The sequence below is a fragment of the Xenopus laevis genome, chromosome 1L, assembly GCF_017654675.1.
Source record: "Xenopus laevis strain J_2021 chromosome 1L, Xenopus_laevis_v10.1, whole genome shotgun sequence".
NCBI lineage: Eukaryota > Metazoa > Chordata > Amphibia > Anura > Pipidae > Xenopus > Xenopus laevis.
Genome location: NC_054371.1, coordinates 218275445 through 218290526, shown reverse-complemented (window position 1 = coordinate 218290526; position 15082 = coordinate 218275445). Strand labels below are relative to the sequence as shown.

Here is a 15082-nt window from a genome sequence, read left to right as displayed (position 1 = left end):
CAGTGGGACTGTCCCGCTTTTGACAGCTCAACCCACAGCCCCTCCTTTGTACTGAAAAGTCCCGATTTTCTCTGCACGGAACGGCCAGAAAAAGAAACAAAGTTTCTAACTTAATTGGCTTTTGGCAGAGAACAGCCACAGCTGCAGATAAGATACTTTTGTAACAATTTTGAGATAAGCAAATAAGTAATTGTAACAATATAAGATAATAGGTCCCTTGGGAGAAGTTAGACACACAGCTTAAAGGGCAATTCACCTTCATTACAACTGTCATAACAAAAACCACAGAAAAATGTTCAAACTTCCATAACCTGTCAAACTTTGTAAAATGAACATGGTAATTATGGGGTTTTTTTGTCCCTCTTTTTATTTCCAAAATGTTGGGAGGTATGAGCTAAGCAGAGTACCAGAAGGAACTAAGCAGGGTACAGGTCGGAGCTGAGCAGAGTACTTACAGTTCTACAAGGAAAATAAAAAATTTAAATTCTCCCCAAGTTGAAGTGAGAGACTGATCCCATTACAGGAAACACTGAATTAAAGCTTTGTGACTGAAGGAAGTGTCGCCAGTTAGTGAATAGGCTCACACAGCCGCTCTCTCCCACAGGGGATACTTCCAACTCTAATACCCCATCCAAATATATTCTTTTCTTCCTTGTTATTGTTCTACACCCAAAGGCACACGGCCCCCTAAGGCAATTATTATATATACCCCCCCAGTCACACAAAGAGCTGCACAGGTTTCCTTACATTACATCATTCATCCTTTATGTGTATAAAAACTGTTTTGCCGTAGTCACTAAAATGCTGAATTAGTGTCGGGCTTGGGGTATGTAAAGACAAGGGAGAACCCAACTTCTAGGGCACTGCCACTCAACAGCCCAGCCAATGACAAAGCTCCCCCCAACCTGCAGCAATACGGGCCAAAATATCTTGTGGCAAGTACAGTTATGGGACCTGTTATCCAGAATGCTCGGGACTGAATAAGGGATCTTTCCATAATTTGGACCTTCATATCTTGTCTACTAAAAAATTATTTAAACAATAAATAAACGGAATAGAATTATTTTGTCTCCATTAAGAATTGTATCTTAGTTAGAATCAAGTACAAGGTACTGTTTTATTATTTTTTTAAAAGAAAGGTAATGCGAAAAAAAAACAAGTTATTTGATAAAAATGGAGTGTATGGGAGATCGCCTTCCTGTAATGTGGAGCTTTCTGGATAACGGGTATCCAGATCACATACCTGCAGTGGGCAGGCTGCAGGGTCAGGGACAAGCAGGATTTGTACATTGGTGGGTCAATAAGATCCTTGGTTTAATAGGGTTATTCAGTGGGTTCTGCTTGTCTACTAAGATTGGGGCCAAAATATATAATTAGCGATGATCTAATTTGTCCCGTTTCACTTCATGTAAAAATTCGCTAAACCAGTTAACTTTTATTATGTTACAGAATGGCCAATTCTAAGCAACTTTTTAATTGGTTTTCATTATTTATTTTTTCTAGTTATTTGCCTTTTTCTTCTGACTCTTTCCAGCTTTCAAATGGGAGTCGCTGACCCCATCTAAAAACAAATGCTCTGTAAGGCTACAAATGTATTGTTATTGTTACTTAATATTACTCATCTTTCTATTCAGCCCCTCTCCTATTCATATTCCAGTCTCTTATTCAAATCAATGCATGGTTGCTAGGGGAATTTGGATTGTTTAAGATGCAAATTGTAGAGCTGCTGAATAAAAAGCTAAATAACTCAAAAACCTTCAATAATAAAAAATGAAAACAAATTGCAAATTGTCTCAGACTATCACTCTCTGCATCAGGGGTCCCCAACCACCGGGCCGCGGACAGTTCTGAATTGGACTGCCTAGACTAGCCAAGAATTAACGTGGCGAACCGAATTGGACACCGTCAATAGGACAGGTAGTTGCCGCTGGCCCCCCTGACCCCACTCCTGACTAGCCCCCCCCCCTGCAAAAAATGTTGTCCTCACACCGGTCCCTGGGCCAAAAAAGGTTGGGGACCACTGCTCTACATCATACTAAAAGTTATCTCAAAGGTGAACAACCCCTTTAAATAGCTCAGAAAACCACAGCAAGACGTGCCTAATAAATGAAAAAAAATCAAGCACAAGGGAGCCATTGAGCAGCACTGGGAGTTTGAATGGAAATACTGTGGGTGCAGCGGAACAGATTAGCAGCATTCTGTTAGTAGTACTTATCATATTTTATTTATAAGGTGCCAGTGATGCACAGTAGAACAGCACTCAGAAAGTGCCAAAAAAAAAATTAAAAATCTGTGTTTTTAATAAATATGGTCAGGACCATGGGGGGGGGTTCTATTGTTTGTTTGTATGGGAAGAATGGAAAGGGACTGGATGAAGATCTGTCAGGGAGGGAAATTATAAACTCATGTGAAATAAAGTTCTCACAACATCCCCCCCTTTTAGCAGCGACTAACGAAGTCCCTTTGATCTACGGGAAATGCAGATTAAATGCAAATCCCAGCGCTGCTGCAGGACCCGGTGGTAATTGTGCCGGGGTGGTTTTATTTATTACATCTGAAAGCAAGGGATAGAGCCTGGATGCAGACAACACACTTTGTTTCTAATGAATGCTAATTAATGCTTGATTTGTAACGATGCATAAAGATGGGTTTTAGTTTTTCCCTGCTATTATGTAGCCAGACCCCTTCATTTAGATTCAGGAAAAATAATCCGAATACGGCACACAAGACAGGCTCAAGTCGTGATTCCCAGATGCAGCAACTCTATGCCGACATGGAATTGCCCCTAGAAGGACTTAAAGATATGTGCCTTTAAATGCTGGTTATGGCTCGATATTGTGTACCTCCCAAGTGTGTGAGAATATTTAAGTGGGGTCGCGCAAAAATAGATGCAAAAGTTGCACATTGGGCTGCCACCTTTTCTCGTCAGTAATAATGGCATTCGGATTGGGGTGCGGACTTGGGGGTGGGGTGATGAGTGGGATGGGGTGATGGGTGGGCTGGGAAATGGATGAGGCTGGGAAATGGGCATGGTGGGTGGGGAAATGGGCAGGGTAGAGGCAGGTGCACAGGTGTGAATAGGTGCACGTGTCCGCACAGTCCCTCGCAGTCAGTAATGAGTGAGGAGAGAGGGACCAGATCAGGGTAGGATGCATAGACAATAAGTGCCTGGTAGCCCCCCAGCTTTGCAAGTGCCTACTCTGCCTACTCCTAGTTCTGGCCCCGACAGGCAGGGTAGGAAGGGATTTCTAGGGTTTTATATAGTTACTGGCAGGTTCATTGCCTATAAATTTGTAATACCGGCCCAAGCTGGATCGTCAAATACCAGCCAGATGGGAACCCCAGTTTCAAATATTGACACCATTCATTAAAGGTACAACAGGTCAAACTCCTGGGGTTGCTGCAACTTGCACCTCCTTTTTACCTACGTGCAAGCACAAATGAGTGCAAAACAGGCCACAGTCACAGTGAAACTCCAGGGAAAATGCTGCATTGTGGATATGTTCAAAATCATGGAAAATGCAAACAAAAAAAATGCAAACTAAAACTGCAATTTGCACACGTAGGGGAACATTTACTTAGCTCGAGTGAAGGAATAGAAGAAAAAAAACTTCGAATTTCGAATGTTTTTTTTGGCTACTTCGACCTTCGACTACGACTTTGAATCGAACGATTCGAACTAAAAATCGTTCGACTATTTGACCATTCGATAGTCGAAGTACTGTCTCTTTAAAAAAAACTTTGACCAAGTACTTTGCCACCTAAAACCTACCAAACATCAATGTTAGCCTATGAGGAAAGGTCTCCATAGGCTTCCTAACAATTTTCTGATTGAAGGAAAAACGATTTTTCCTTCGATCATTCGATCGTTGGAAATGCGGTAAATCCTTCGACTTCGATATTCGAAGTCAAAGGATTTTACTTCAACGGTCGAATATCGAGGGTTAATTAACCCTCGATATTCGACCCTAAGTAAATGTGCCCCTAAGCCTTGTATGTTGTAAATACCCAGTTGGGTTTTTTGTACTGTGTTGAGCTACAGAAGCCATTCAATCCTGTTTTATAACAGTCTGCACAGCTGCTGTACCATGAAGTTATTACACCAGCTAGGTGCCTTCATGGAAGACAGTTGGCCTTCAATACTTTATTTGTCGACATATGAACATAATGGTTATGGCCCAGCACAAAACGCATGGGCTAAGGGCAATGGTACTCAGGGTGATATCATTTTAGGGCCCACGTTATTTCCAGCTCCACAGGCAGACAATATAATATGATTTCCATAGAAAGGAACAGAGTGCAATAATGAGCACTTGTTTGCCTGCCTGCCAAGCTGAGAATAACCCTGTGTGCCATTGCTCTAAGGAATTCACCAACAGAAATTAAATGGAGGGGGCCATATATGGGCAGGTTAAAGCTGCTGATATCGGTCCTTTAGACCAATTTGGCAGCTTATCTGCCCGTGTATGAGGTGTTCCGACGGGTCTCTGGCCAAAAATCAGGCAGATATTGATCGGCGAGGTTTGATTTTTCTGGTGATCGAGGACTGCATCGGCTTGTTGCGGCCATTCTATTCGATGTTCATTCGTTCTATTCGATCATTCGAACGTACGGATTATCCCAATATAGCCCTGCAGTTGGTGGGCATATCGGGGAAAGATCTGCTTGTTTGGCGAGGTGTTTGGCCACCGTTACATAGTTGCATAGTTAAATCGGGTTGAAAAAAGACAAAGTCCATCAAGTTCAACCCCTCCAAATGAAAACCCAGCATCCATACACACACCCCTCACTACTCTCACATAAATTCTATATACCCATACCTATACTAACTATAGAGCTTAGTATCACATTAGCCTTTCATATTATGTCTGTCCAAAAAATCATCCAAGTCCCTCTTATAGTCATTAACTGAATCAGCATCACAACATCACCCGGCAGTGCATTCCACAACCTCACTGTCCTGACTGTGAAGAACCCCCTACGTTGCTTCAAATGAAAGTTCTTTTCTTCTAGTCTAAAGGGGAGGCCTCTGGTACGGTGATCCACTTTATGGGTAAAAAGGTCCCCTGCCATTTGTCTAAAATGTCCTCTAGTGTACTTGTAAAGTCTAATCATGTCCCCTCGCAAGCGCATTTTTTCCAGAGAAAACAACCCCAACCTTGACAGTCTCTCCTCATAATTTAAGTCTTCCATCCCGCCCTTCCACCTGTCCAGAACACAACTCTGAGTATGGGTTACGGGCCGTTCGGTGATCGGCTTAATTAGCCCTTGTGTTAACAAATCTATTAGGTCAGCAGTTGCTGAAGGCAGGGCAGCCATGAGGGGGGGGGACAGGGGGGAGAGTTGTAGGGGGCCCCAAGGGTAAGGGGGGCGCGGCCAAGGCGCACTTTGTTGATAAGCCGGGCCCCCCTGCTTTCTTAGAGCTGCCGACTTCGGGAAGGCAGGGCGGGAGCACAATCGGAGGTATCTTCTGTCCATTACTTCCCCTTATTGGTCACTGAATTTAAGTCCCGGTTGAGCTGCTCAGGGATTGGATAGCTGAGGTTTGAACTTCTCCTCCAGCTCATCCAATCACCATGCAGCTTTACCAGGACTTGCAATTCTGTGACCAATAAGGGAAGAAAATGCTGTCACTGGAAGAAGATGCAGCCACCTGTGCTCCCCTCCTCCCTTCTGTAGTTGGCAGCTCACTGACAGCAGGTGGGCCACACTAATGAAGTAAGTGTAACATGGCAGGGCCCCCTAAAGGTAACCCTTTGTGGTCCCTGTTGTGTGGTGGGGTCCTGGGCACTAAATTTGTTTTAAACTTCTGGGTGGGCAATCTTTTTTACATGGACGGCCCTGGCCACCAATTTTCTAATAACGTGGGAGGGGGGGTCCCTGGACACCAATTTTTTTCCCCATGTGGTGAAAAAATGGGGTGGGCTGACCACAAATGTTTTTTTCAATGGGGGGGGCCCTGACCACAAATATTTTTTTATTAACATGTGGGAACCATAGCCACCAATGTTTTTTTTTTTTTTTAGTGTGTAGTGGGGGGTGGACTTGTGGGGTGGCCAGACCTGTAGGTGGGGCTTGTGGTGGGCGCAGCCCAGGGGGCCCAGGAAATTTTTTCATATGGGGCCCTGCGATTTCTGATGGAGGCCCTGGCTGAAGGTAATCGTGTGCAGTGATCGGCTGTCTAGATATGAGGTGAGTTTGTCCCAACCAGAACCCACCCGCCAGATGCGGCACCAGTAAGTTGAGCCTGTATGGCTCCTGCCTAGGTGAATCGGCTGAAGTGGAAGCACCCGGTCAGCAAAGCCGGGGGTTATGTGGCTGATGGGCACAATTTGTTTGAGACTGTGCGGCTCCTGTTTAAATTAGCTGATAAAGGTGGCAATACCTCGGTAGTCAAAGTCGGGAGTTTCTGAGGTAATATGCCACAACTACTAAGCGTACCCAAGCTACCCTCCACCTGGAGCCCACCCTCCCATTCGTCCGGACAAATAGAAGCGCGGGCTCCAGGTAGAGGGTAGCTTGGGTACGATTAGTAGCTGTGTCATATTACCTCAGAAACTCGTTATCGATATTATCGGAACGTTCTGGACTTGGTCGTTTGGAAGTAAAAAATCTGCCTTTAGGGATCAAGATTCCTTTTCAGACCAATTTATGTATTCAACTGAAACAGGAGTTAGTAAATGCTTTCTGCAGCCCCCTACAAACACTTGATTGGTCCATCGAGGGTTTAGCCTCACATGAACTCTCCCAGGCAGCACTGCCTATAGACTCTGTGGGTGCACGGGGATAGTAACTCCCCTCTGGCTCCTTATCCACTGGGATTGAACGTTCCCTACTCTTTAGAGTTAAAAATCAGATGTGAGAGCACAGCCCAAGTATTTCCTCTTCACCTTCCTCACACCACTCCTCCTCTTCTTCAGGGAACTTCAATCAACAAGAAACCCCCTCCCTGGGAGAAACATGGCTGTACTGTATGGAGGTGCCAAATATCCAGCTGTGCAATATCAACATTTCCTCCAGCCCAATAAATGATGTTCTAATGCACCCTCTAGTGACTCACTGACCCAAATAATTAAGAACCTATTGGTAAAACTGTACTGAAATAACTCTGTGCTGTCTATTTAATCACTTATTTGTGCTGCTACTCAGTATGCAGTGATAAATGCCAATCGCTTCAAGATTACTATTGACCCTAAGAGCTCGCAATCTAATATCTAGACTTCCGACAGAGTGTCTGGGATGGACGATGGATGTTAACTAGGGTAAAACAAATTAAAGGAATAACTCTCTTTGTATTAAAGGGGTTGTTCACCTTTGAGATAACTGTTAGTATGATGTAGAGAGTCAATTTGAAATTGTTTTTTTTATTATTTAAGGTTTTTGAGTTATTTAGCTTTTTATTCAGCAGCTCGTCAATTTGTATTTTAAGCAGGCTGGTAGCTAGGGTCCAAATTACCCTAGCAACCATGCATTGCTTTGAATAAGAGACTGGAATATGAATAGGAGAGGCCTGAAATTACAGATGAGTAATAAAAAGTAGCAATAACAATACATTTATTGCCTTACAGAGCATTCGCTTTTTAGAAGGGGGTCAGCGACTCCCGTTTGAAAGCTGCAAAGAGTCAGAAGAAAAAGGCAAATAATTATGAAACTACAAAAAATAAATAATAAAAACCAATTAAAAAGTTGCTTAGAATTGGCCATTCTATAACATAAAAAAGTTACCTTAAAGGTGAACCACTCCTTTAACTGTTCGGTAAAATGTAAATTAATCACTGTGCAGATTTTTATTTTTCATTTTAAAGGGGGAAAAAAACTTTTGTTTTAATATGACTATGGATGCACCGAATCCAGGATTCGTTCAGGTTCGGCCTTTTTCAGCAGGATTCGGCCGAATCCTTCTGCACGGCTGAATCGAATCCGAATGCTAATTTGCTTATGCAAATTAGGGGCAGTGAGGGAAATTGTATGACTTTTTGTCAAAAAAAGAAGGAAGTAAAAAGTGTTTTCCCCCTTCCCACCCCTAATTAGCATATGCAAATCAGCATTCGGATTCGATTTGGCCGAATCCAAATCCTGCTGAAAAAGGCCAAACCCGAACCGAATCCTGGATTCGGTGCATCCCCAGTCATATTTCCCCCTTTACTTGACATTTAAAATGAAAAATAAAAATAGGCACAGTGATTAATTTACATTTTACAGCACATTTAAAGGGACGGTTCACCTTTAAGGTAACTTTTATTATGTTATAGAATGGCCAATTCTAAGCAACTTTTCATATGCAAATTAGGATTCGGTTCTATATTCGGCTGAATCTTTTGCGAAGGATTCGGGGGTTCGGCTGAATCGTGGATTCGGTGCATCCCTAAATATGACACATGGTTAATATATTGCTCCCCACAGCCCTGGGCTGAGTTATATATATTTATAGTTTATTCCCCAGCATTGGAATGAAAAGATAATAGGTCAAGATAGAAGCATCAAGTTCATGTGTCTCTTATCTTCTCAATGGTCTATAAAAGAGCGCAGTAGCAACGTATGAGATATCCCTGTAATGCAATTTAAAGAGGCGGAAGGGACTCAGGAGATCAGAATGCGCTGAAGTCATTGCCTCCCCTCACTTACCCCCCTGCATTTGGAACACAGAACCCCCCCAATACTTTCCGCAGGAGTTGATCAAGGGGTCATTAGTAGGCACTGCAATAGAAATAGTGTTGTTGTTGGATTACAACTCCCAGAATCCAAGGGGGATTGTGAGAGTTGTAGCATAATTATACCCACCAACCACCCATATTTAACACCCCCACCAACATATAGTCATACCTTTGGTTTTTAAAGTCCTTTCAGTGCTTCTCCTTTTTGCTGCTCCCTTTTCATACACACACACATATATACATATATATATCTACACTTTGCTTGTGTTTGTCAGGGAAACAACTCCTCTTCTTCTTCTTGGTCGGCAGGTTAATCCATGTTTAGATGCTTTCGAGTCCAGTAATGAGCTTAATCACCTGCTGCCTGCACCCATGCCGGAGCCCACTAACTGACACACACTACGGATGAAGATGACGAAGAGGAGGGGGTGTTGCATTAGCCTGTGTGTGTGTCTATGGGCTTCTGGAAAATCTCTGAGCACCAGTTTCCAAAATGCTGAGCTAAATATCTGGAGCAAAGCTTAGCTGGCCGGCTGCCTGTATTTACCAGGGATTAGGGAAACAGCAGTGCAGTTCTGCATAGGACCAGGATTCCTTTTCACTCTCAGATTCATTTTATTGCACACACGGTGCATTTATGTATTTAACTGAAACAGGAGTTAGTAAATGCTTTCTGCAGCCCCCTATAAACTGCTGAATGGCCCATGGAGGGTTTAGCCTCACATGAACTCTCCCAGGCAGCACTGCCTATAGACTCTGTGGGTGCACGGGGACAGTAACTCCCCTCCGGCTCCTTATCCCCTGGGATTCAACGTTCCCTACTCTGTGGAGTTAAAAATCAGATGTGACAGCACAGCCCAAGTATTTCCTCTTCACCTTCCTCACACGACTCCTCCTCTTCTTCAGGGAACTTCAATCAACAAAAATACCCCCCATCCCAGGAAAAGCATGGGCGTATTGTATGGGGGTGCCCGATATCCAGCTGTGAATTAGCAAGGAAACTTGATCCGACACAATTATGTTGTTGTATTACACCCTCCAGTGACTCCCTGACCTGAATACAGTCAATGAGAAATGGCTGGTTTGTACCTGAGTGCAGCGAGCACTTATGTAACACTGTATTTATATATGTCTGTACTGTCTGCTCCAATAATAACCAAAATTATTAGAATATTCATCCCACAGTGTCCCCCTCCCCCCGGTTTTCGACCCTTAAAGGAAAAGCATACCCTATACCAGGATAAGTAAACCTTAAAAATAAGTGAATGTAACATTAATGAGGCTGCTATTCTAAGCACTTTTGCAATGTACATTCATTATTTATTTATTTTTAATTCCAAGACATAAAAGGATACATGTACTGTTAACATGAATGTATTTTGTTACAACAGCGCCACCTGCTGGTCATTTTCCCACCAGTCTGACCACCAAGTAGTCAAGGAAGTTGTCAGGAGAAAGAAAGAGGCTGCTCTCATGTTCTTCTGCTTAGGAAAACAATTAGAAACCTTTGTCAAATCTTTCCTAAGCAGAAGAACATCAGAGCAGCCTCTTTCTTTAGGTGGCCGTACACGGGCCGATAAAAGCTGCCGACAGACCGCGTCGGCAGCTTATTGGCCCGTGTATGGGGCCCCCCGACGGGCTTCACCGATCGAGATCTGGCCAAAAGTCGGCCAGATCTCGATCGGATGGGACAAAAAATCCAGTTGGATCGCGGCAGCATCTATTCGTTGATGCGGTCCCGCCATCCGACCGCCCGTTTAGGCATCGTTAGGATCCGATTGTTGGGCCCTAGGGCCCACGAACGGATCAGCCCGATATTGCCCACCTCAAGGTTGACTACTTGGTGGTCAGACTGGTGGGAAACTGACCAGCAGGTGCCACTGTTGTTACAAAATTCATTCATGTTTCATAGTTAAATTGGGTTGAAAAAAGACAAAGTCCATCAAGTTCAACCCCTCCAAATGAAAACCCAGCATCCATACACACACCCCTCCCTAATTTCACATAAATTATATATACCCATACCTATACTAAATTTGACAGTGCTACGCAATATGTTTGGTGCTATATAAATACATGTTAATAATAATAATATTATGTCTGTCCAATAAATCATCCAAGTCCCTCTTATAGTCATTAACTGAATCAGCATCACAACATCACCCGGCAGTGCATTCCACAACCTCACTGTCCTGACTGTGAAGAACCCTCTACGTTGCTTCAAATGAAAGTTCTTTTCTTCTAGTCTGAAGGGGAGGCCTCTGGTACGGTGATCCACTTTATGGGTAAAAAGGTCCCCTGCTATTTGTCTATAATGTCCTCTAATGTACTTGTAAAGTGTAATCATGTCCCCTCGCAAGCGTCTTTTTTCCAGAGAAAACAATCCCAACCTTGACAGTCTCCCCTCATAAGTTAACAGTACATGTATCCTTCAATATCTTGGAATTAAAAAAAATAAATAATGAATGTACATTGCAAAAGTGCTTAGAATATCACCCTCATTAATTTTACATTCACTTATTTTTAAGGTTTACTTATCCTTAAAATGTACAATTAGGAAAACCAACATCTCAGAAACATCACTTTAAACTTAAACATGGACCAACATGCAGCAATAATAAAATATTCTTTTGTCTTTCTTAGGTCATGAGAAATAGTTGTTATGTCTGCCAGCCATGTGGGTAGCACTCCTGTAGGTATGTATATATATATATATATATATACATATATATATAATACACAAAAGCCATGAATATCTTGTAAATTATATCCTTATAAACGGTGAGTAGTGATGTCATCAGTTATAAACGGTGAGTAGTGATGTAATTTCTGTCACATGACTAACTAAAATTTGTGTATTATAATTAATAAAGTACCCCCCAGTTGTAAAATATGAGGATATTATAAGTTACCTCGGAGTTCCATGACCTGTATAAAATGGTCATGAAACTCCTCGGTAACTTATAATATCCTTATATTTTACAAGAGGGGGTACTTTATTCACTATATATATATATATATATATATATATATATATATATATATAATGTATCCCCACCCACTAAGTAAAGAAATGGAAGATGAAGTGGTCCTCCTACAGAAGTACATTACAGTAGATGTAGATGAACATGGTGCCCAAGAATGTATTGTAATTGTTTCGCCAAATAGTAAATGTGGTCCGGGTGCACCAGCCCCAAACCCCCAGCTTTAGGAAGCGGTACGGCACAGGATTTGAATAAGAAAAAGGGCCGACCGGCACTCAAGCGGATCCACAGGACCAATGAAGATTATTTTAAAAATATCTTTTATTTGTACAAAGTAAAAAATGTATATTTGCATCTCCATCTGCCCTACGCGCTTCGCACCAACCCAGGGCGCTTAGTCATGGGCGCCCTGGGTTGGTGCGAAACATGTAGGACAGATGGAGATGCAAATATACACCTCCTACAGAAGTACCCCATGGCTGGTGTAGTTTTCAGCGAACAGGAGCACCAGCCCAGGATATCAGGTAAGTGATTATAATCAAAGGGGTGTGCGTAATATTTGGCACTCATAGTGATTATAGCTTTACTTCTCCTTTAAAGCTACTTAAAGTCACCGAAGAATTCCATGACCATATAAAACATGAGTCCTTAAGGGGTTTATACTGATATAAATGCAGCAGGACCATAACTAGGGGTACTAGGGGTTGGCAGAAGAGGTGTGTGCCTCAGGCCCAATAGGAGGGGTAGTGATTGACGGGTGAGGAAGAGATGGGAGGAGGGAACAAGTGGACTTGGGGTGTGATGGCCAAACTCATGGGGGGAGTTGTTAATCAAGCAGTGATGTGAACCCACCCAGGGTTGGGAGGCAGGGGCAACCCAAGTTGTGATGCTTTCGATGTAGGGTAACCACCTTTAGGATACTGGTGGGAAGACTTGTTGCCTACAGCAGTGGGCAAAGAATCTCCCCATGTGCCAGTGATGGGGTGGTGGGTGATGTGCGTGGGGAATGGGTACATCTGGCAAAGGTTAGAGAATATACATGGAAGGAACAGAGAATGACAGGATTAAAAAGGCAGCGGTACCCGGATAGGTCAGTGAAATACTAACTGGACGGCAATCCTACTTGGGCATCAAAACTAGTTTGGCCGACTCTGCAGTGCAAATTTCAGTTCATTAGGAGTGGTTTCTGCTTTAAAAATGAAATATGCAACTGCCTATATCTCATCTCTAGTTCCCCAATAACACTAATGCTGGAGATCTCCTCTACTTGTACAAATCCCATGCCAGCAATAATGCAAGAGGCCTGCAAATATACTTTTTTGCTTATGGCTGTCTTATTAGTAAATAAGTAGCGTAATTTGTTGGAAAGGAATGAAAATGGGCTTTAATGGTTGACTATTTTCGATATAATGGACCTCGAAAAGTCTCAGGAAAACAGGATTCCAGCTTCTCAGAGTACACAGAAAGGCACTTAGAGAAACCAGAGACAAATTGCTTCACACTCCAGGGATAACGCTAAATCACTAAATGCAGCTCGTCATGCCAAGGAAATCGTTCAGTGAGTTTGGCTTTAAAGTCAGCAACTCCACTCTCAAGATTCACCTCCCATTTGAAGCTGAATGGGAGTCGCTGTCCAGACAGAGGAGCAGGTCCTATAAAAATCTAAATAAAAATGGAATTTAAACTGCAAAAGCGTTCAGCAGAGCACTGACCAATCTAACATGGTTTCTGTCCCCTTTAAAGGGGTTGTTCACCTTTAAATTAACTTTTAGTATGATGTAGAGATGTATGATTTTCTGAGACAATTTGCAATTCGTTCTCATTTTTGATTACTTGAAGTTTTCAAGTTATTTAGCTTCTTATTCAGCATCTCTCCAGTTTGCAGTTTCAGCAGTCTGGTTGCTAGGGTCCAAATTATCCTAGCAACCATGCATTGATTGGTATAGGAGACCTGAATCAAAAAATGAAAAATAAAAAGTAGCAATAACAATACATTTGTAGCCTTACAGAGCATTTGTTTTTAGATGGGGTCAGTGACCCACATTTGAAAGCTGGAAAGAGTCAGAAAAAGGCAGCAAATAATTCAAAAGCTATAAAAAAAAGAAATAATGAAGACCAATTGAAAAGTTGTTTAGAATTGGCCGTTCTATAACATACTAAAAGTCAACTTAAAGGTGAACGACCCCTTTAAATAATGGCTTGGGAAATACAAATGGTTTACTGTTATGTTAAGGGAGGGTTGGATTTTTTTATTTGGGCCCCATTCTATTTGTTGGTAGGGCCCTCCACCCAGAGACCAAGGTCACCATTTGGTTAATAATTGGGGCCCTTTGATGGGAAGGCTCTGCTAATTTACTCAAATAGGGCCGAGTGATCTATGAAATATAAATACAATACAGGTATGGGACCTGTTATCCAGAATGCTCAGGGCCTGGGTTTTTCCGTAATTTGGATCTCCATTCCTTAAGTCTACTAGAAAATCATTTAAAGATTAAATAACCCAAATAGGTTGGTATTGTTTCCAATAAGGATTAATTATATCTCAGTTTGGATCAAGTACAAGCTACTGTTTTATTATTACAGAGAAAAAGGAAACCATTTTTACAAATGTGGCTTATTTTGTTATAATGGAGTCTATAGGAGGCGCCTTTCCGTAATTCGGATCTTTCTGGATAATGGGTTTCTGGATAACTGTACTACTGAATTACTGGGTTCCCTTTTATGATTTTAGTTCTTCTGTCGAGTCTCTTTTCTAAGATAATAACCCTTTTTATTTTGCCTTAATCTAGGCATTTATAAACCGTGTTTTACGCAACCAGGACCGCCATCAGAAATCGCAGGGCCCCATACGACAAAATTTCCTGGGCCCCCTGGGCTGCGCCCACCGCAAGCCCCACCTACAGGTCCGCCTTCCCCACCACACAGTAAAAAAACAAAAAAAATATTGGTGGCTAGGGTTCCCACATGTTAATAAAAAAGATATTGGTGGTCAGGGCCCCCCCATAAAAAAACATTTGTGGCCAGGGCCCCCCCATAAAAAATATTGGTGGCTAGGACCCTACATGAGAAAAAAAAATTGGTGGCCAGGGCCCCCCACATTATAAGAAAATTGGTGGCCAGGGCCCCTTAAACATCCATGCCTTCCCAAAGTCAGCAGCTCTCAGAAAGATGGGGGGCCCGGCTCATCAAGTAAGTGTGGTGTGGCCGGGGCCCCCTACAACTCTCCCCCCTGATGGCTGCCCTGTACGCAACCGTAACATTTCACAGAAAGTTATGATAAAAAAAGAAAGGAAAAGCTCCAAACCTATATTTTGAATTGACGTTTTGGAACCCGGCTGCAATAGGATCCTCTTGTTTTTTCGTTTCAGTGGGAAATCTCTGGCAGGGCCTGTGCACCGTCGCATAGGAAAATAAAGCCCTAGAAATGCGTTTTTGGGCCAGAAC

At 42.6% G+C, this 15082-nt stretch overlaps 1 protein-coding gene across 3 annotated transcripts in view; it reads right to left on the bottom strand.

Moving 5' to 3' along the window:
- pdzd2.L (PDZ domain containing 2 L homeolog) overlaps positions 1 to 15082 on the bottom strand; it is a 206251-nt gene that overhangs the window by 125964 nt on the left and 65205 nt on the right. Inside the window, exon 1 of one of the 3 annotated variants that reach the window (XM_041569775.1) lies at positions 8824 to 9462. The exons of the other annotated variants lie outside the window; for them this stretch is intronic. The gene's annotated coding sequence lies outside the window, so the exon portion shown is untranslated. Of the gene's footprint in view, positions 1 to 8823; positions 9463 to 15082 lie in introns of those variants that run through there. 3 annotated transcript variants of the gene reach the window in all.